Source organism: Ornithorhynchus anatinus, chromosome 1 (assembly GCF_004115215.2).
Source record: "Ornithorhynchus anatinus isolate Pmale09 chromosome 1, mOrnAna1.pri.v4, whole genome shotgun sequence".
Classification (NCBI taxonomy): Eukaryota; Metazoa; Chordata; class Mammalia; order Monotremata; family Ornithorhynchidae; genus Ornithorhynchus; species Ornithorhynchus anatinus.
In genome coordinates, this window is record NC_041728.1 from 185409254 (window position 1) to 185431241 (window position 21988).

The following is a 21988-nucleotide window of genomic DNA, read 5'->3' on the forward strand; positions in this document are numbered from 1 at the left end:
CTCTGGGAGTCGGGGTCCCGGGGAGACTGGCCGGACCAAAACCTGGTGGACCCAACTGTCCTTTTCCGAGCAAACCCCTGCATGGGACCCTGCAAGGGTCCCCCCACTCCCAGGTCTCTCTCTCTCTATGTTCCGGGCTCTGTGGTAGATCAACCAATAATACCTCTCAATGGCTGTGGGCATGGAATGTGTCTGATAATAGTGTTGGTACTTGTTAAGTGCTCACTATTCATTCATTCAATAGTATTTATTGAGCGCTTACTATGTGCAGAGCACTGTACTAAGCGCTTGGGATGAACAAGTCGGCAACAGATACAGTCCCTGCTGTTTGATGGGCTTACAGTTTAATCGGGGGAGACGGACAGACAAGAACAATGGCAATAAACAGAGTCAAGGGGAAGAACATCTCGTAAAAAACGATGGCAACTAAATAGAATCAAGGCGATGTACAATTCATTAACAAAATAAATAGGGTAACGAAAATATATACAGTTGAGCGGACGAGTACAGTGCTGTGGGGATGGGAAGGGAGAGGTGGAGGAGCGGAGGGAAAAGGGGAAAATGAGGGTTTAGCTGCGGAGAGGTAAAGGGGGGATGGCAGAGGGAGTAGAGGGAGAAGAGGAGCTCAGTCTGGGAACGCCTCTTGGAGGAGGTGAGCTTTAAGTAGGGTTTTGAAGAGGGGAAGAGAATCAGTTTGGCAGAGGTGAGGAGGGAGGGCGTTCCAGGACCGCGGGAGGACGTGACCCAGGGGTCGACGGCGGGATAGGCGAGACCGACACTATGTGCCGTGCACTCTTCTAACAGCTGGGGTAGATACAGTTAATCAGGTTGGACACAGTCCCAGTCCCACATGGGGCTCACACACTTAAGTCTCCACTTTACAGACAAGGGAACTGAGTCCCAGAGAAATGAAATGACTTGCCCAAGGTCACACAGCAGGCATACGGTAGAGGCAGGATTAAAACCCAGGTCCTTCTGACTCCCAGTTCTGGGCTGTATCCACTAAGCCATGCTGCTTCCAATTCAGTTAAATTGTCCTCTCCCAAGCTCTAAATACAGTGCTGTACACACAATAAGCACTCAATAAATAATAATAATAATAATGATGGCATTTGTAAAACGCTTACTATGTGCAAAGCATTGTTCTAAGCACTGGGGTAGATATAAAGTAATCAGGGTGTCCCACGTAGGGCTCACAGGCTTCATTCCCATTTTACAGACAAGGGAACTGAGGCCCAGGGAAGTTAGATGACTTGCCCAAAGTCACATAGCTGACAAGTGACAGAAGTGGGATTAGAACCCACACCCTCTGACTCCCAAACTTGGGTCTTTCCACTAAGCCACGAATATCACTGATGGATTACTGGGCACTATGTTATTGATGCTATTTGTTAAGCGCTTACTTTGTGCCAAGCACTGTTCTAAGCACTAGGGGAGATACAAAGTTATCAGGTTCTTCCACATGGGGCGCACAGTCTTAATCCTCATTTGATGGATGAGGTAACTAAGTGAAATTAAACGACTTGCCCAAAGCCACACAGCTGACAAGTTGCGAATCTGCGATTCGAAACCATGACCTCCAACTCCCAAGCCCGTGCTCTATCCACTAAGCCACGCTGCTTCTGGACTATTTGCAGAGCACTGTACTAAGAGCTTAAGCACTCAATAAATACCATTGATTGATCACTGAGCACTTACTATGTACAGAGCACTGTAAAAAGCGCTTGGGAGATTACAATACAACAGTCTTTCCTGCCCATAAAGAGCTTCTGGTCTCCCCCTCTAGACTGAAAGCTCCATGTGGACACAGAATGTGTCTGTTACATTGTTCTCTCCCAAGTGCTTACTACAGTGCTCTGCACTGGAAGAAATGGCTGAGTAACCATCTGCTGTTGGAAATGTTGGACATGGAATTTATTCACCCCTCCCTCAGCCCCAGGACACTTATGGACATAGCCAAAATTTATTTATTCTCATGTCCGTCTCCCCTTCTAGACTATAAACTTATTGCAAGTGGGGAACGTGATTACCAACTCTGTTACACTGTACTCTCTCAAGGGCTTATTACACTGCTCTGCACACAAATACGACTGATTGATTAGAGATGAGCATATACAAGATAGGTTGGACATGGGCCCTGTCCTACATGGGGCTCACATTTTACAGATGAGGGAACTGTGGGACAGAGAATAATAATAATGATGATAATATCTGTTAAGCACTTGTTATGTAACAGGCATTGTACTAAGCATTGGGGTGGATACAAGCAAATCGAGTTGGACTCAGTTCCTGTCCCACATGGGGCTCACAGTCTCAATCCCCACTTTACAGATGAGGTTACTGAGACCCAGAGAAGTGACATGACTGCCCAGGGTCACCCGGCAGACGCGTGGCAGAGCTAGGATGAGAACCCAGGTGGTCTGACTCCCAGCCCCAGGTTCTACCCCCTAGACTGCACTGCTTCTCCTTTTATAGATGGTTCAGGAGAAGGGTGGGTGTGGAGGGGGAGGCGGTCAGATTGATTTATAATCATGCTGTCCCTGGAGCCCACCCTGGGGCACTTCCCCGAGTGCCTTGGACCGCCCGGGGCTGGAGAGGTCGACTTGGGTGGCCGGGCACGTCTGGTCAACTGCTGCATCCAAAGGGGTGTAGGGGGGATCAGGGGGGAGGGGAGTGTCAGAGAAAAGCATTTGAGCTCTTGGGCTGCAGCCACCACCAGGGCTCTCTTGGGGCTGCCCCCTCCCACCCCCTTCCCCGGGTCCAATCTGCTGCCATCACCCCCCTGGGGGTCATAATGATAATAATAATAATAATAAGGGCATTTGTTAAGCACTTACTATGTGCCAAGCACTGTTCTAAGTGCTGGGGTAGAGACAAGGTAATCAGGTTGTCCCACGTGGGGCTCACAATCTTAATCCCCATTTTATAGATGAGATAACTGAGCCACAGAGAAGTTAAGTGACTCACCCAAAGTCACACAGCAGACAAGTGACAGAGCCAGGATTAGAACCCACCACCTCTGACTCCCAAACCTGTGTTCTTTCCACTAAGCCAGGCTGCTCCTCCCTCCAACTCCTCCCACCAGGAAAACCCCATTGGCACATTTCCCGCAGGCCCACCCCCATTTCCAGGAATTCTACTCCTGCCTACCCACAGCTGCCCCCAGTCCCCTCTCACTCAGCTCCCTGCTCCCGACTCCCAGCGCCTTCCCCCGACACACACAGCCCCCATACAGAGTAGTTGATAGAGCCGGGCCTGGGGTTAAGAAGGTCAAGGATTCTAATTCCGGCTCCACCACTTGTCTGTGTGACCTTGGGCAAGTCACTTCACTTCCCTGAGACTCAGTAACCTCATCTGCAAAATGGGGATTGAGACCGTGCACCCTATGTGGGACAGGGACTGTGTCCCACCCGATTTGCTTGTAACCACCCCAGTGCTTAGAACAGTGCCTGGCACATAGTAAGTGCTTAACAAATACCATTATTATTACTATTCATTCCATCGTATTTATTGAGTGCTTACTGCGTGCTGTAAGCACTTATTATTGTTATCACCCCAGTCTCTCCCCACCCACCCCCGACCCCCAGCCCCTCTCCCACTCAGTTCCCTGCAGCCACACACAGCCTGCTCCAGTCCCTCCCCACCCCCATTTCCAGGAAGCGCCCCCCCACCTCCACCCACAGCTGTCCCTGCCGCCCCCCCCACAACTCCTCCTTCATAATAATAATAATAATAATGTTGGTATTTGTTAAGCGCTTACTATGTGCCGAGCACTGTTCTAAGCGCTGGGGGAGACACAGGGGAATCAGGTTGTCCCACGTGGGGCTCACAGTCTTAATCCCCATTTTACAGATGAGGTAACTGAGGCACCGAGAAGTGAAGTGACTTGCCCAAAGTCACACAGCTGACAAGTGGCCGAGCCGGGATTCGAACCCATGACCTCTGACTCCAAAGCCCGGGCTCTTTCCACTGAGCCACGCTGCTTTTCAATCATATTTATCGGGCGCTTACGTGCACAAAGTACTGTAATAAGCGCTTGGGAAAGTATAATATAGCAATAAGGAGTGACAATCCCTGCCCTCAACGAGCTCACAGTCTTCCGGGAGGAAGAGAGGAAGATAGGAGGGAGAGATAGACATCGATATAAATACGTAAAATGACAGATATAAACATAAGTGCTGTGGGGCGGCGAGAAGGGGGAAGAGCCAAGGGGGCAGGTCAGGGCGACGCAGAAGGGCGTGGGAGAGGAGGAAAAGCGGAGCTTAGTCTGGGAAGGCCTCTTGGAGGAGATGGGCCTTCAGTAAGGCTTCGAAGGCGGGGAGAGTCATTGTCTGGGGGGTTTGAGGAGGGTCTCGCTGCTGCTCCCCCCTCCCCCCATCCTTCCACCCGCATAGCTGCCCCTCCTCCGACAGGCACAGGAGGAGAATGGAGTTTGTCCCGGGGCGCTGGCCCCGTTCCCACGGCGGGAGAAAACCGGCAGGGCCTGGGGCGCGGAACCCGATGGGGATCTCCCGGGCCGGTTGGGCGGCTCGGACTGGCCTCCCCCTGACCCGCTGCGCGAAGCCAATCCTCCCCGGGCTCGGTTCCCTCGACCCAGGGTGGCCCGTCCTCGTCGCCCAGCAACCCGCCCGTCCCCGCGTCGCCTAGCAACGCGCCCGTCGACGTCGCCCGGCAACCCGCCCGTCGACGTCGCCCGGCAACCCGCCCATCCCCGCGTCGCCCAGCAACGCGCCCGTCGACGTCGCCCGGCAACCCGCCCATTCCCCCGCGTCGCCCGGCAACCCGCCCATCTTCGCGTCGCCCAGCAACCCGCCCAGCTTCCCGGCTCTTTCGGGCCGGGCCAGCGGCCGTCCACCGCCCGCGGAACCCTGCACGGGACAAGCCCGACTTCCAGGGGCAGCCCGGGCTGGGAGACGGGCGGAACCATCGCCAGGGCCACCGGGCTGCAGGGTGCCGGCCTCCCAGTGCCCCCCCGAGTCGTTTTCCGTGCACGCCAATTGCTCCACGGCGCGCAAGCCTGGGCAAAGGGAACAATCCCCGAAGGTCTCGGCACTGGCCAAGACCCGCAAGGATCCCAGAGTCCTCCCCCAGCCTCCAACCTGGGCAAACAGTAGTTCTGGGGGCGGGCATGAGAAAGTTGGCCCCTTCCCCGAGGGCTGACAGCCCTGCTAGGACACGGAGGGTCTGCTGTCAGCTACGAAAATTTGCAGGGTATTTGCATATGCTCGAATGTTCACGAGGGTGCTGTTTGCATGATCTGCATGTTCATCCACCTTATGTTTGCATATGATTTGCATGCTGATTTGCAGGCACTCCTACTTCAGTCCCTCTTTCTTCCTAGCTCCCCGCACTCCAGTTGGACTCCTCCTATTTGGGCGCAGTTGTCCCTGAAGCCATCGCTCCCCAAAACGCCCTCCTCCTCCCCAGTCCCAGGCCAGAGGGTAGGAATGGGAGAGGACAGTTGGTGCGGACTTGTAATGATGTCTGTCTCCCCCCTCTAGACTGTGAGCTCCTTGTGGGCAGGGATTGTCTCTCTTTATTGCTGTATTGTGCTTTCCCGAGCGCTTAGTAGGCTCTCTGTACCTCGGGTTCTGATCCATTAAATGGGGGTAAAAATCCTACCTTTCTCCTACCTCACAAGAAGGTTAACACAGCACTTATGTACATATCTGTAATTTTATTTATTTGCATCGATGTCTGTCTCCCCCCTCTAGACTGTAAACTCGTTGTGGGCAGGGAATGTGCCTGTTTATTGTCATATTGTCCTTTACCAAGCACTTAGTACAGTGCTTTGCACACAGTAGACGATCAATAAATACAGTTGAATGAATGAAAGAACATTTAATAATAAGGGTAGTATTTGGTAAGTGCTTATGCTTACTATGGGCCAAGCATTCTAATAATAATAATAATAATTATGGTATTTGTTAAGCACTGTTCTAAGCACTGAGGTAGATACAAGATACAAGAGAGAATAATAATGTTGGTATTTGTTAAGCGCTTACTATGTGCAGAGCACTGTTCTAAGAGCTGGGGTGGACACAGGGGAATCAGGTTGTCCCACGTGGGGCTCACAGTCTTCATCCCCATTTTACAGATGAGGGAACTGAGGCACAGAGAAGATAAGTGACTTGCCCACAGTCACACAGCTGACAAGTGGCCGAGCCAGGATTCGAACCCATGACCTCTGACTCCAGAGCCCGTGCTCTTTCCACCGAGCCACGCTGCTTCTCTCTGCCACTTGTCAGTTGTGTGACTGTGGGCAAGTCACTTAACTTCTCTGTGCCTCAGTTACCTCATCTGTAAAATGGGGATTAAGACTGTGAGCCCCACGTGGGACAACCCGATTCCCCTGTGTCTACCCCAACGCTTAGAACAGTGCTCTGCACATAGTAAGCGCTTAACAAATATCAACATTATTATTATTATAATCAGGTTGTCCCACGTGGGGCTCACAGTCTTAATCCCCATTTTACAGATGAGACAACTGAGGCACAGAGCCGTTAAGTGACTTACCCAAGGTCACCCAGCAGACAAGTGGTGGAGCTGGGATTTGAACTCGTGACCTCTGACTCCCAAGTCCATGCTCTTGCCACTAGGCCATGCTGCTGGGGTCGATACAAGATAATCAGGTGACACACAGACCCTCTACTCCATGGGGCCCAAAGTTTAAGTAGAAGGGAGAACAGATATTCACTTCCCATTTTGCAGGTGAGGAAACGGAAGCCCAGAGAAGTAAAGTGACTTGCCCAAGGTCATACAGCAGATTAGTGTTGGAGCCGAGATTAGAACCCAGGTCTTCTGACTTCCAGACCCGGACACACAGAATGAGGTAAGTAATGTGAATACAATTTGGGACTAAAGTGCTATATATAATCAAGGTATCAATAGTATAATTTTTGACCCAATTAATTTCTAATCTCCCCACTTTCCACGTCAGCACTTCTGTGCCACTTAAGCACTAGAGTACTCACAACCCCCAGTAGCACTCACATACATATTTTATATACTCTAATTACCTCCTTCTATATGCCATCTATTTTACAGTCTAGTTCCTGCTAGATTGTAAAATCCTTAAGGGAAAGGACCACTAACTCTGTTGTCCTCCCCTTAGTGCTTAGAACAGTGCTTAGCACACAGGAGCCACTCCGTAAACATCACTGGTTGATTGATTGATTGGGGTGGCAGACCCTCCTTGTGGATGATACTGTAAGAGGAGGCTAACAAATAAAATAAAATCAGTTTGTGGACTTAAAGAAAACCAGGCAACAGGTGTACACCAGCCTTGCAGATTATGTCAGACACCTTCAGACCCGCAAATCACTTCACCAGCCCAAACACAGAGCGACACTGGAAATTGGGCCCCGGGCTCACCATGAGGTCAGGCCCTGACCGCACCAGAGATCAATCAGTCAAATGTATTTATTGAGCACTTAATTGTGGGCAGAGCACTGCACTAAGTGTTCGCAAGGTACAAAATAATAGAATTGGTAGACCCATTCTCTGCCCAGAAGAAACTTCCAGTCTAGAGGGATGCCAAGACATCCAGAAGTTGGGCCAGTCACCTAGTGACATGGTGGTGAGTGGAAGTGTGGAAGAGGGTAGAACTGGGGTAGAGAAGCAGCATGGCCTAGTAGGAAGAACCCAGGCCTGGGAGTCTGAGGACCTGGGTTTTAATCCCAGCTCTGCTACCTTTCTGCTACTTTTCTGTGCCTCAATTACTTCATCTAGAGGATGGAGATTAAATCCTTCTGCCTCCTACTTAGAGCGTGAGTCCTATATGGGGCAGGGACTGTGTCCAAGCTGATTATCTTGTATCTTCCCCAGCGATTGGCATATAGAGCTTAACAAGCACCACTTTTTTAAAAAAAAAAAAACTCATATTCTCTTTGGATCTGTTTGGCCGTGAACACGTCTTTTTCTTCTAAAATACTCCCCCAAACCCTCAGTATGGTGGCCTGCACATAGTAGGTGCCTGGTATATCTCTGATCATAGTAAGTGCTTAATGCACGCTTGGGACACGGTAGGTGCCTGATACATGCTGGAGAAGCAGCATGGCATAGTGGAAAGAGCACAAGCTTGGGAGTCAGAGGTTGTGGGTTCTAATCCCTGCTCCGCCACTTCTCAACTGTGTGATTTAGGGCAAGTCACTTAGTTTCTCTGTGCCTCAGTTATCTCATCTGTAAAATGGGGATTAAGACTGTGAGCCCCAAGTGGGACAACATGCTTACTTAGTATCTACCCCAGCGCTTAGAACGGTGCTTGGCACATAGTAAATGTTTAACAAATACCATAATAATTATACACTTCTCTGCATGTAGAAGGTGCTTACTACACTTCTCTGCACATAGTAGGTGTCTAGTACACTTCTCTGAACACAGTAGGCACCCGGTACACTGCTCTGTTCCCAGTCATCATCGTCATTATTATGATGGTCAGTGGGATCTACTGAGCATCTACTGAATGCTCATCATTCTACTGAGTGCTTGGGAGAGAGAGTACATTCTCTTCTGCATCTCCCTTGCACTTGGATTTGTACCCTTTATTGATCCCTTCCCTCAGCCCCACAGCCCTTATGTCCATATCCATAATTCATTTATTTATTTATTTATACCAATGTCTGTCTCCCCCTCTAGACCACAAACTCCTTGTGGGCAGGGAACTTATCTACAAACTCTGTTATATTGTACTTTCCCAAGCGCTTAGTACAGTGCTCTGCACAGAAGTGCTCAATAAATACCATCGATTATTGATTACAGCAGCAGCAAAACAAAAGCCCCCTGCCTTCAAGGATGTTGGTGCGGGCAGGGACCCTCAGCTCTGGTGGGCAGGGCCGGCTCCCGGGGGGGTTGCTGGTGATCTCGGAGCCACCCTCACACACACAGCTGCACGTTTCCTGCCACTGAGCACTGGGAAGGAGACGCCTGGGTGTCCTGGCTTGTTGCTAGGCAACCGTGGACCATGGTTCCGAGCTGGGGATACCAATGGGCCCAGTGGGAGGCAGAGCCGGAAGGACAAAGAGGGAAGACTGGAGATACCCGAGGGGGACCCAGGAGGAGGGGGTCCTTTACATCATCGGCAACACAGCACTCTACAAACAGGTGGAGTCCAGTATAGTGCTCCCCCCACTGTACACACCCAGCACAGACCTCTGCACTCAGACAACACACAAACCCTCAAACCCTCTGTCCCCCAGACTTCCTCATCTCTTGCCTCTAATGACTAGGCCATTTACTTTATTGACAAAATTGGAAACACCAGGGGCGATCTCACTAAAATTTCACCTCCTCCTCTCCAGTCCCTTCCTGCCCCCTTTTTTTTTTTTTTTAAAAAAAAGATATTCTTTAAGCACTTACTCTATGCCAGGCACTGTATTAAACACTGGGGTAGATGCAAGCTAATCAGGATGGACATGGTCCAGGTCCCACATGGGGCTCATAATCATAATTCCCATTTTACAGATGAGGTAACTGAGACACAGAATAGTTAAGAGACTTTCCCCCTTTTTGACACTCCCATCTTTCCCAGTAGTATCTCAAGAGGAGGTCTCCTGCCTCCTCTCAAAACCCATCCTCTTCACCTGCACCTCCAACCTCAACCCTTCAACCTTATCAAAACACTTGCCCCTTCCCTACTCCCCTCCCTGACCTCCATCTTCAACTGTTCACTCTCCAGTGGCCTTTTCCCCACTGCTTTCAAACGTACTCATGTCTCCCCATCCTAAAAAAAAATCCCTTCCTTGACCCCATGGCTCCCTCCTGTTATTGGCCCATCTCCCTCCTACCATTCCTCTCCAAACTCCTTGCCTGTGCTGTCTACAACTGCTGCCTCCACTTCCTCTCTTCCAATTCTCTCCTCAACCCCCTCCAATCTGGCTTCCACCCTCTTTGCTCCACAGAAACTTCCCGGTCTAAGGTCACCGATGATCTCCTTACCAAATCCAACAGCCTTTACTCCATCCTAATCCTCCTCAACCTCTCAACTGCCTTTGACACTGTGGACCAACAGTTTCTCCTGGAAACATTACTCATCCTCGGCTTCAATGACACTGCTCTCTCCTGGTTCTCTTCCTATTTCTCTGGCCCCTCATTCTCCATTTCTTTTGAGGGCTCCTCCTCGGCCTCCCCCTCCCACCTAACTTTGGGAGTCCCTCAAGGCTCAGTTCTGGATGCTCTTCTATTACCCATCTACACCTACCCCCTTGGAGACTCATTCACTCCCATGGCTTCAACTCTTATCTCTATGTGCATGTTTCCCAAATCTCCCTCTCCAATCCTGATCTCTTTCCTTTTCTGCAGTCTTTCCACAGTCTTGCATCTCCTCCTGCCTTCAGGATATCTTTACTTGGATGTTCCTCTGACACCTCAAGCTTAACATTTCCAAAATAGGACTCCTCATCTTCCCACCCAAACCCTGTCCTCCCCGTGACATTCCCAACACTGTAGACAGCACTACCATCCTCCTTGTCTCACGAGCCAGTAACCTTGGCGTTATCCTCAACTAATCTGTCTCATTCAACCCACATATTCAATCTGTCACCAAATCTTGCCAGTTCAGCCTCCTCGACAGCGCTAAAATCCACTCTTTCCTCTCCATCCAAATTGCTGCCACACTGATCCAAGCACTTATCCTATCCCACCTTGCCTCCTGCATCAGCCTCCTCAATGACCTCCCTGCCTCCTGTCTCTTCCCACCCCAGTCCATACTTCACTCTGCTGCCTGGATCATTTTTCTATGAGCCATTCAGTCCATGTTTCCCTACTTCTAAAGAACCTCTAAGTGGTTGCCCACCCACCTCCGCATCAAAGAGAAACTCCTTAGCATTCTATTTAAAGCACTCAACCAGCTCTCCCCCTCCTACCACACCTCCCTGATTTCCTACTACAACGCAGCACATTTACTTCTCTCCTCAAATGTCAACCTACTCACTGTACCTCGATTTCACCTATCTCATCACCGACCCCTCGTCCACGGCCTCCCACTGGCTTGGAACTCCCCATCTTCTTCTCATCCGACAGACGATCGCTCTCCCCACCTTCAAAGCCTTATTAAAACCACAGCTTCTCCGAGAGGTCTTCACTGACTAAGCCCACATTTCCTCTTCTCCCTCTCCCTTTTGTGTTGCCCTTGTACTTGGATTTGTACCCTTTATCCACCCCTCCCTCAGTCCCACAACACTTATGTCCATTTCCATAATTCATTTATTTGTATTAAGGTCTACTTCCTCTTCTAGACTAAAATTCCTTAAGGGCAGGAAAACTGTCTACCAACTCTGTTGAACTCTCTCAAGTTCTTAGTACAGTGCTCTGCACACAGTAAGCGCTCAATAAATACGATTGACTTGCACAAGGTGGATAGCCAGTACAGCACTCTGCCCTCAGTGGCACCTGGTACAGTGCTCTACAGATAGTGGGCACCCAGTACAGGCCTCTGCACACCGTAGGCACCCAGTACAGGGCTCTGCCTACAATGGACAGCTATTACAGGATTTTGCATTCAGCAGACATCCAGGACAGTGCTCTGCAGATAGTGGGCACCCAGTACAGGCCTCTGCACACAGTAGGCGCTCAGTACAGTGTTCTGCACACAATGGACAGCTATTGCAGCACTCTGCATTCAGCAGACATCCAGTACAGTGCGGTGTGTACAGGTGGCACAAAGTTCAGCACTGTGAGCAGTAGACATCCAGTAGAGTGTTCAGGACACTAAAGATGCCTAATAAATGCCATCGATATCGATAGCAGAGACACTCTCTTGGGGTCTCTGACTCTTCAGGTCCCTGGCTTTGGTGGGGAAGAACAATCATTCCCTTTGAGTGCTGTGTGCAGAGCACTGTACTAAGTGCTAGGGAGAGTGCAATATAACAATAAGACACATTCCTTGCTCACAACAAGCTTTCAGTCTAGAGTGGGAGACAGACATTAATAGAAACAAATAAATGACAGATACAAACATAAGCAAAGACACATTCCCCGCTCACAACAAACTTTCAGTCTAGAGTGGGAGACAGACATTAATAGAAACAAATAAATGACAGATACGGACATAAGCAGTGTGGGGCTGGGAGTGGGGATGAATTAAGGGAGCAAGTCAGGGAGATGCAGAAGGGAGTCGAAGAAGAGGAAAAGAGGGCTTAGTCAGAGAAGGCCTCTTGGAGGAGATGTGTCGTCAATAAGGCTTTGAAGGGAGGGAGAGTCATTGTCTGTTGGATATGAGGAGGGAGGGTGTTCCAGACAAGAAACAGGATGTAGGCAAGAGTTTGGCAGTGAGATAGACGACATCGAGGGACAGTGAGAAGGTTAGCATTAGAGGAATGGGGCCCAGGTTGGAAGACCTCGATTTCTCCCCCTCAAGCCACCAAAACAACTTTCTAGATTGTGGGCTCATTGTGGGCAGGAATGTGTCCATTTGTTGTTGTGTTGTACTCTCCCAGGCGCATAGTACCATGCTTTGCGTACAGTAATTGCTCAATAAATATAATTGAATGAATGTTCTGAATGCTGCAGGGGATGCCGTTAGTATGTCGCCCTCGTTCTCCTCCGTGCCGAGCATCCCCCATGACACGGCCTCGCACAGGCCATGGGAGAGAACAGTGAAGAGGTCCCAGATCGGGCAGCTGCTGTCAATCAGGGGGTTGTGGAGTCAATCGGGAATCGTGTCAGAGGCGAGGGAGTGTGTCTCTGGGCAGCGAAGCCCAGCCCATGAGGCTGCCTCCCAGAGACCCTTGGCCTTGCCACTGGGGGCTGCTGGTCCTGTCAGGGAATGGGTGTCTGGGGGCCGTCTGTGCCCTCACAGGCCACTCATTCATTCATTCATTCATTCAATCAATCGTATTTATTGATCACTTACTGTGTGTACAGTACTGTAGTAAGCACTTGGGAGAGTACAATACAACAACAAACATAGGCCTTCCCCGCCCACAGTGAGTTTACAGTCTACAATGACTACTGCTGATGAGTCTGAGATTCAGTTCTGGGCATCTCGGCCTACTGGAAGGACAAAGGGGGCCGGACCGCCCCCACCAGCTCACACCCTGGGGCCCCTTGGACATGTCGTCACCCCCTGGTCCCTGCCCCTGCTTTGCTCGCCATGCATGACCCTCTTGGGAGCTGCCAGCTTCTGCCAGCAGTAGCTGGGACCCAAGGGGCGGGGACCTCAGGCCCTGAACTGCATTCTGGGACAGAGGAAGCCCTGCCCCTGACTCTGTGTCCATGTTAGCAGTAGGGTACAGGGGAACAGCGGAGACCTTGGGGAACATGCTGCGATGGGGGAACGGGACAGAGCCTGAAGACCCTGACCCTGGAGAGAGAACATGCAGGGGAAGGGGCGGCAGAGCCCTGTGACCCCCACCGTGACCCCACTGTGATCCCACAGTGACTGTACTCGACCCCCCACCTCCAAGACCCTCCCATCGCCTTCTTTAGAGATCCTCCTTGTCCCCATTGTACCCCACTGTGACCCCACCATGATCCCATTGTGTCCCCACCAGGACTCCAATGGCTTCGTGCCACGTTCCTCACCGATGTTCTCTCCTCGTGACCTTCATGTTCCCCACTGTGACCCCACTGTTACCCCTCCATCTTCCCGTGCTGACCCCCCCCACCATGTTCTCCTCATGACCCCACTGTGACCGCCACCCACTATCAATCAATTGTATTTATTGAGCACTTACAGTGTGCAGAGCATTTTACTAAATTTGAGGAGAGCAGCATGACACAGTGGATAAAGCAAGGGCCTGGGAGTCAGAATGTGATGGGTTCTAATCCCAGCTTTGCCATTTGTCTACTGTGTGACCTCGAGCAAGTCATTTTACTTCACTGTGCCTCAGTTACCTCATCTGTAAAATGGGGATAAGCCATTACCTGATTACCTTGTATCTACTGTGAGCCCCATGTGGGACAGGGACCATGTCCAACCTGATCTGCTTGTATCCCTCCCAGTGCTTAGTACATTTTCTTGGCACATAATAAGTGCTTAACAAATACCATAATTATTATCATTATTATTGCTAATAATGATGATAATAATTATTATTCCCAGCTTTCCCAGCTGTGTTCTCCCCATCACCCCCAATGTGATCCCACCCAACTTTCCACACTCTCCCCCACTGGTTTTTTCCCCATGCTCTCACCATGACCCCCCGTCCTCCACTATTACCCCACTGTGACACCACCTTGACCTTCTGGGATGCCCCCAGGGTTTTCCCATAACCCCAACAATGTTCTTCCCTTGTAACTTTCACATTCCCCACTGTGACCCCACTGCTACTCCACCCACTATCTTCCCACACTGTACCCCCACCGTGTTCTCTCACAGAATCTTAATGTGACCCTTTTCAGACCCCAGTGTGACTCCACTGTGACTCCACCCACTGTCTTTCCACACTGTCCCCCTACTGTGTTCTCTCCTTGGGCTTCCCCATGATCCTCCTGTCCTCCACCACGACCCCACCATGACCCCCCAGCCATGTACTTCCTATGAGGTCCCTGGTACCTGCCCTCATTCCCAGGGACTGTTCTGGTTCTGGACATTTTTCACCAGTGCCCGCACAAAGCCAAACCAGCCAGATGGAGCTGGGACACCAGACCTAGAGCCATCGAACACCCTCCACTCCACCCAGGGCAGCTCTGCCACCCCCTGATGACACCTTGACCCTCTCCCCCCATGGTGTAGTGGATAGAGCATGGATCTGGGAGTCAGAAGGTTATGGGTTCTAATCCCAGCTCTGCCACTTGTCTGCTGGGTGACCTCGAGCAAGTCATCTAACTTCTCTGTGCCTCAGTTACCTCATCTGCAAAAAATGGGGAATAAGAATGTGAACCCAATGTGGGACAGTAAGTGTGTCCAACCTGATTAACATGAACTAATGCAGCATTTAGAACTGTGCTTGGCACATAGTAAGCACTTAAGTACTATGATTATTATTATAATACTGGACTCAGCCCAGTTGAGTCAAGGCAAGGTGGTAGGAATTTGGATGGTGGAGTTGGATTTTTTTAATGCTATTTGTAAAACACGATGTACCAGACACTGTACTAAGCAGTGGGATAGATACAAGCTAATCAGGTTGAACACGGTCCCTGTCTCACACGGGGATCACAGTCTTAACCCCATGTTTGCGGATGAGGTAATTGAGGCACAGAGAAGTTAAGTGACTTACCCAAGGTCCCGCAGCAGACAAATGGAGGAGCCAGGATTAGAACATGAGTCCTTCTGACTCCCAGGGCTGGGCTCCATCCACTACACCATGCTGCTTCTTCAATCAATCAATCAATCACTGGTATGTATTGAACACTTAATGTGTGCAGAACAGCAGAACAACACATGATTCCAACCCACAAGAGACTTAGGTCCAGTGGGGGACACTGACACTGTGAGTGAGTAGCAGAGTGGTCTACTGGCTAAAGCCCGGGCTTGGGAATCAAAATCACCTAGTTTCTAATCCTGGCTCTGCCACTTGTCTTCTGTGTGACCTTGGGGCAAGTCACTTGACTTCTCTGGGCCTCAGTTCCCTCATCTGGAAAATGGGGATTAAGACTGTGAGCCCCATGTGGGACATGGACTGTATCCAACCTGATTATTTTTTATCTACCCCAGCACTTGGTACAGTGCCTGGCACACAGTAAGTGCTCAAAAAAACCCATTAAAATAAAAGAAACCTAGAGTCCAGAGGGGAGAGTGACACTGTCCTCTCCTGGTTCTCCTTTCTCTCTGGCCACTCCTCTCAGTCTCCTTCATAGGCTCCTCTTCTGTCTCTCACCCCCTAACTCTGGGGGTCACTCAGGGCTCAGTTCTGGGTCCCCACCTACCCCCAGTCCCTTGGAGAACTCATTTGCTCCCTTGTCTTCAACTCCTATCTCTATGCAGATGATTCCCAAATCTCTCCAGCCCTGTCCTCTCTACTTCTCTGCAATCTCACATTTCCTCCTACCTTCAGGACATCTCTACTTGGAAGTCCTGACATCACCAAACTTAATATGTCCAAAACAGAACTCCTCCTCTTCCCACCCAAACCCTGCCTTCCCCTTGACTTTTCCATCACTGAAGACAGCACCACCATCCTCCCTGTCTCGCAAGCCTGTAACTTTGTCTTTATCTTCATCCATTGACTCAGTTGTATTTATTGAGAACTGTGTGTGGAGCATTGTATTAAGTCCTTGGGAGAGCACAATATAATAATAAACAGACACATTCCTTGCCCACAACAAGCTTACAGTCCAGAGGACTGTATCTTAACCTCATCTCTCTCGTTTAACTTAGATATTCAATATGTTGTTTCAACCTACAGAACGTCACTGTTCATTATTGTATTGAACTTTCCCTAATGCTTAGTGCAGTGCCCTGTACACAGTAAGTGCTCAATAAATACGACTGAATGAATGAACATTACTAAAATCCATGCCTTCCTCTCCATCCAACTGCTTCGATGTTGATCCAAATACTTATTTGATCTCACCTTGATTACTGCATCGGCCTCCTCGCTGACCTCCCTGCCTCCTGTCTCTTCCCACTCCAGGCCACACATCACTCCGCTGACCAGATCATTTTTCTACAAAACATTCAGTCTATGTCTCCCCACTCCTCATGAAACTCCAGTGGTTGCCCATCCACCTCCCTATCAAAAAGAAACTCCTCACTGTAGGCTTTAAAGCCTTCAATCACCTTGCCCCCTCCTACCTCCCCTCGCTGCTATCCTACTATAGCCCAGCCCGCACACTTCACTCCTTTAATACCAACCTACTCACTGTGCCTGGATCTCATCTATCTCACCACCACCCTCTCACCACATCTTCCCCCTGGCCTGGACTTCCCTGCTACATCATATTCTACAGATCACGGCTCTTCCCACCTTCCAAGCCCTCCTAAAAATCAGATCTCCAGAAGGCCTTCCCCAAAGATCCTCACCCTTCCCTGTCTAAACCTTTTGTTCTTTATCATCTATGCACTTGGTATTTTTTGGAATTTATTAAGCACTGTACTAAGCATTGGGGTAGATTCAAGATAATCAGGTCCAACATGGGACTCACTGTCTAATTAGGAGGGAGAACAGGTATTGAATCCCCATTTTGCAGATGGGAGAACTGAAGGGCAGCAAAGTGAAGTTTTGTGAGCCCGTCAATGGACAGGGATTGTCTCTATCTGTTGCCGAATTGTACATTCCAAATGCTCAATACAGTGCTCTGCACATAGTAAGCACTCAATAAATAGTATTGAATGAATGAATAAAGTCATACAGCAAGATACATGGCAGAGACAGGATTAGATTCTAGGTCCCTGACTCCCAGGCCCACTAGGCCATGCAACTTCTCACTTGGACCTGCTCCCTTTAAATACTTTGATAGTCACCCCTTCCCCAGGCCCACAGCACTTATGTATATATCCATCTGTAATTAATTTTAATATCTATTTCCCCCTTTAGTCTGTAAACTCCTTGTGGACAGAGACCTCCTGTCTAAACTTTTTTTCCATGGGATTTGTTAAATGCTGTAAACTCACTGTGAGCAGAGAATGTGTCTATTTACCATTGCATTATATGCTCCCAACAGCTTAATACAGTGGTCTGCACACAGTAAGAGCTCAATAAATATAAATGAATGTGCCAGGCACTGTACCAAGTGTTGGAGTAGGTAATTGGGTTGGACACAGTCCCTGTCCCATATGGGGCTCAATCGATCAATTGCATTTTCTGAGCACTTAATGTGGGCAAAGCACTGTACTAAGTGCTTGGGATAGTACAATATAACAGAGTTGGCACTTTCTTAATGCCCATTTTACAGATGAGGGAACTGAGGCACAGAGAAGTTAAGTGACTTGCCCAAGGTCACACAGCAGACAAGTGGAGGAGCCGGGATTAGAAGTCAGGCCCTCTGAATCCCAACTCTGGACTCTTTCCCCTAGGCCATGCTGCTTCTCCCATTTACATATATAATGTACTCTCCTAAAGCACTTAATACAGTACTCTTCACACAGTAAACACTCAGTAAATAGGACTGATTAATTGCTTAGAAACACACTTAGGGCAGGATCGAGGAGGGTAAGGTGAGCACTGGGAGGGGTGGGTGTGGGTGGGAACGAGGAGAGCCAGAATTTAGGATGGATACAGTGTCATCAGACTGGACACAGTCCCTGTTTCATAGAGGACTCACCATCTCTGTAGGATGGAGAAAAATGTTTGCCATCATTTTACAGAGGAGGAAATTGAGGCCCAGAGAAATAAAGTGACTTGTCCAAGTTTTTTTGTGGTTTTTTATGGTATGTGGGCAGGGAATGTGTCTGTTATATTATTATATTGTTCTCTTCCAAGTGCTCAGGACAGTTCTCTGCACACAGTACTCAATAAATAATAATGATAATGATAACTGTGGTATTTGTTAAGCACTTACTATGTTCCAGGCATTGTATTAAGTGTTGGGGTAAAAGCAAGATAATTGGGTTGGACACAGTCCCTGTTCCCACAGAGGGCTCACAAACTTAATTCCCATTTTCCAGATGAGGTAACTGAGGCACAGAGAAGTGAAGTGACTTGCCCAAGGTCACAGCAGACAAGTGGCAGAGCCAGGATTAAAACCCAGGTCCTACTGACTCCCAAGCCCCTGTCTATCCACTAACTTATACTGCTTCTCGTCTCGGGTTCTAATAATAATAACAACAGTAATAATAGTAGGTGTTTTGTTGATATTATTATTATTATTATTATTATTGTATTTGTTAAGCACTTATTATCTATCAGGGGTAGATACAAGGGGCTCACAGTCTTAATCCCCATTTTACAGATGAGGGAACTGAGACACAGAGAAGTGAAGTGACTGGCCCTAGGTCACCAGTGGACAAGCAGTGGAGCTGGGATTAGAACCCATGACCTCTGACTTCCAGGCCCACTGCACCATGCCGCTTCTCACTACACCATCCCGGCTCCACCACTTGTCTGCTGAGTGACCTTGGGTGAGTCACTTCACTTCTCTGGGCCTCAGTTCCCTCATCTGTAAAATAAGGATTGAGACATGGGATGTGGGATGGGGACTGTATCTACCCAATTTGCTTATATTCACCCCAGCGCTTAGAACAGTGCCTGGCACAAAGGGTTTAACAAATACCATTATTATTATTATTATTCTCAGTACAACTGAGTGATTTGTTAAGTGCTTACCAGGTATCAAGCACAGCTCTATGTGCTGGGGAAGACACAAGTTTATCAGGTTGGACACAGTCTCTGTCCCACATGGGGGTCACAGTCGGCTGTGTGACTGTGGGCAAGTCACTTAACTTCTCGGTGCCTCAGTTCCCTCATCTGTAAAATGGGGATTAAGACTGTGAGCCCCACGTGGGACAACCTGATTCCCCTGTGTCTACCCCAGCGCTTAGAACAGTGCTCGGCACATAGTAAGCGCTTAATAAATACCAACATTATTATTATTAAGTAGGAGAGAGAAGGATTTAATCCCCATTTAACAGTTGGGGAAACTGAGGCCCAGAGAAGAGAGGTGACTTGCCCAAGGTTCCCCCAACAGGCCCATGGAGGAGCCGGGATTAGAACCCAGGGCCCTGATCCTCAGGTCCACTAGGCCGCGCTGTTTCCTGTCCCTGCCGCCCCCTCACAGTGCGGCCCACCTTCCCCCATCCGAGCTCCTGGCACCTGGAAAGGGAAGCAGCAGCTTTCCCACTTTTCTGGCCCTACCTGGTTCCCCCGGGGCCTTTCCCACTCCTCCCTGGTGGGGTCAGCCAGGGTCAGAGGGGACAGAGGATAGCAGCATGGCCTAGTGGAAAGAGCCTGGACCTGGGAGTCAGAAGGACCTGACTTGCGGAGGGAGGGAAGAAGGGAGGGTAAGCGGGGAAGGGGGTGGGGAGGAGGGATGGGGAAGAGCGAGGGAGCTACTAGGCCACTTTCCCATGGAAACCCCCTGAAGGGAGACCAGATGGGCCACCTGATGTGGGGGGGGGTGGTGGGGGGGTTAGCGCCCCGAACCTCCGCCTGGAAAGTCCCACCGGAATAGGCTGGGACACAATGCACCCATGCAACCAACCTAGGGGAAGCTGCCGTCCCCGTTATAACGCCCACCCACCCAAAACCAGGGGAAGCTGCCGTCCCCATTATAACATCCACCTACCCAACCCAGGGGAAGCTGTCGTTCCTGTTATGACGCCCACGCGACCAACCCAGGGGAAGCTGCCATCCCTGTTATAATGCCCACCCACCCAAACCCAGGGAAGCTGCCGACCCCATTATAACACCCATCCAACCAACCCAGGAGAAGCTGCCGGGTCCGTTACAATGCCCACTCCCCCCAAACCCAGGGGAAACTGCCAGGTCCGTTACAACGCCCACTGACCGAAACCGAGGAGAAGTTGCCATCCCCATTATAACACCCACCCAAACCAACCCAGGGGAAGCTGCCAGCCCCTTATAACGCCCACACACCCAAACTCAGGGGAAGCCGCCGTCGTCCCCTTTATAATGCCCTAAATAATAATGTTCTAAGCAGCTTGGCTTAGGGGATAGAGCCCAGGTCTGGGAGTCAGAAGGACCTGGGCTCTATCCCGGGTCTGGGAGTCAGAAGGACCTGGGTTCTAATGCCAGATCCGTCACATGTCTGCTGTGTGACTTTGGGTAAATCCCTTCACTTCTCTGAGTCTCAGTTCCCTCATCTGTAAAATGGAGATTAAGAGTGTGAGCCCCACGTGGGACAACCTGAGAACCTTGTATCTACCTCAGCTCTTAGAACAGTGATTGGCACATAGTAAGCGCTTAACAAATACCATCGTTATTATTCTTCTTATTATTACCCCAGGGTTTAGAAGAGTACTTGGCACATAATGAGCGTTTAACAAGTATCGTAATAATTATTATTATTGTCCCCTTATCACTCACTCAAACCCAGGGGAGCCACCTTCCCTGTTATAACACCTTCCCTCCCAACCCAGGGGAGGCCCCGGCCCGATTAACATGCCCACCCACCCACCCAAACCCAGAGGAACCATTGTCCCCTTTATAACACCCACCCACCCAAACCCAGGGGAGCCACTGTCCCTGTTAACACGCCTGCCCACCCAAACCCAGAAGGGCCACTGTCCCCTTTATAACACCCACCCACCCAAGCCCCGGGAGCCACTGTCCTTGTTATAACACCCACCCACTCAAACCCAGGGGAGCCACCATCCGTGTTAATACAGCCACCTATCCAAACCCAGGGGAGCCAACCTCCCCGTTATAATGCCCATCCACCCAAACCCAGGGGTGCCACCGTCCCCATTATAACACCCCCCCCCGCCAAAACCAAGGGAGCTACTGTCCCTGTTATAACTCCTGCCCATCCAAACCCAGGGGAGCCACTATCCCTGCTAATGTCCAAGTCCAGGTCAGAGTCAGAGCTGAACAGTAAACACGGAAGTGGGGATGAAGGCCAGGGTGAGGCAGGGCCAGGGTGGACTTAGCCCACGCCCCCCAACCTGGCTGAGGCCTGGAGAGGAAGGAGCCCTGCCAGCCCTCCAGCAGGTTCCCCGGCAGGGTGAGGTTAGGGGCGGCGGCCAGCGTCCCACTTGAGCGAGAAGCCCAATTAGCGCTGGCTCGCCTCTCCTGCCCACCGGCCAGAAGCTTGGCCGCAGGCACAGAGGGGAACCGTGCCAGGACCCTGGGAGTTGGGCCTTTAGCCAGCCAGCCGGGGCGGCCCTCCCTGCCAGAGTGGGGATGGGGCCAACTGGCGTCCGTTTCAGCATGATTGGCAGGGACCAGGCCGGGTGGGTTTTCCCAAGGCCAATGAGGGCCATGCCCCCTGCCTTTGAGCGGGACTCTCCAAACAGAGCTGCCTCCACAGCCGGGAGAATCCATCCTCGAGGGCCTCAGTGTTTTTCCCATCCCCCACTGCCAAATCCACCTCCCCCACTATGGGGAGGAGAAAGAGAGGAGTCTGGTTTTTGGTCCTCCACCCATGGGCGCCCAGTAAATACTATCCCCTCCACCCTTGGGATTTCAGTAAATACCATCCCCTTCAG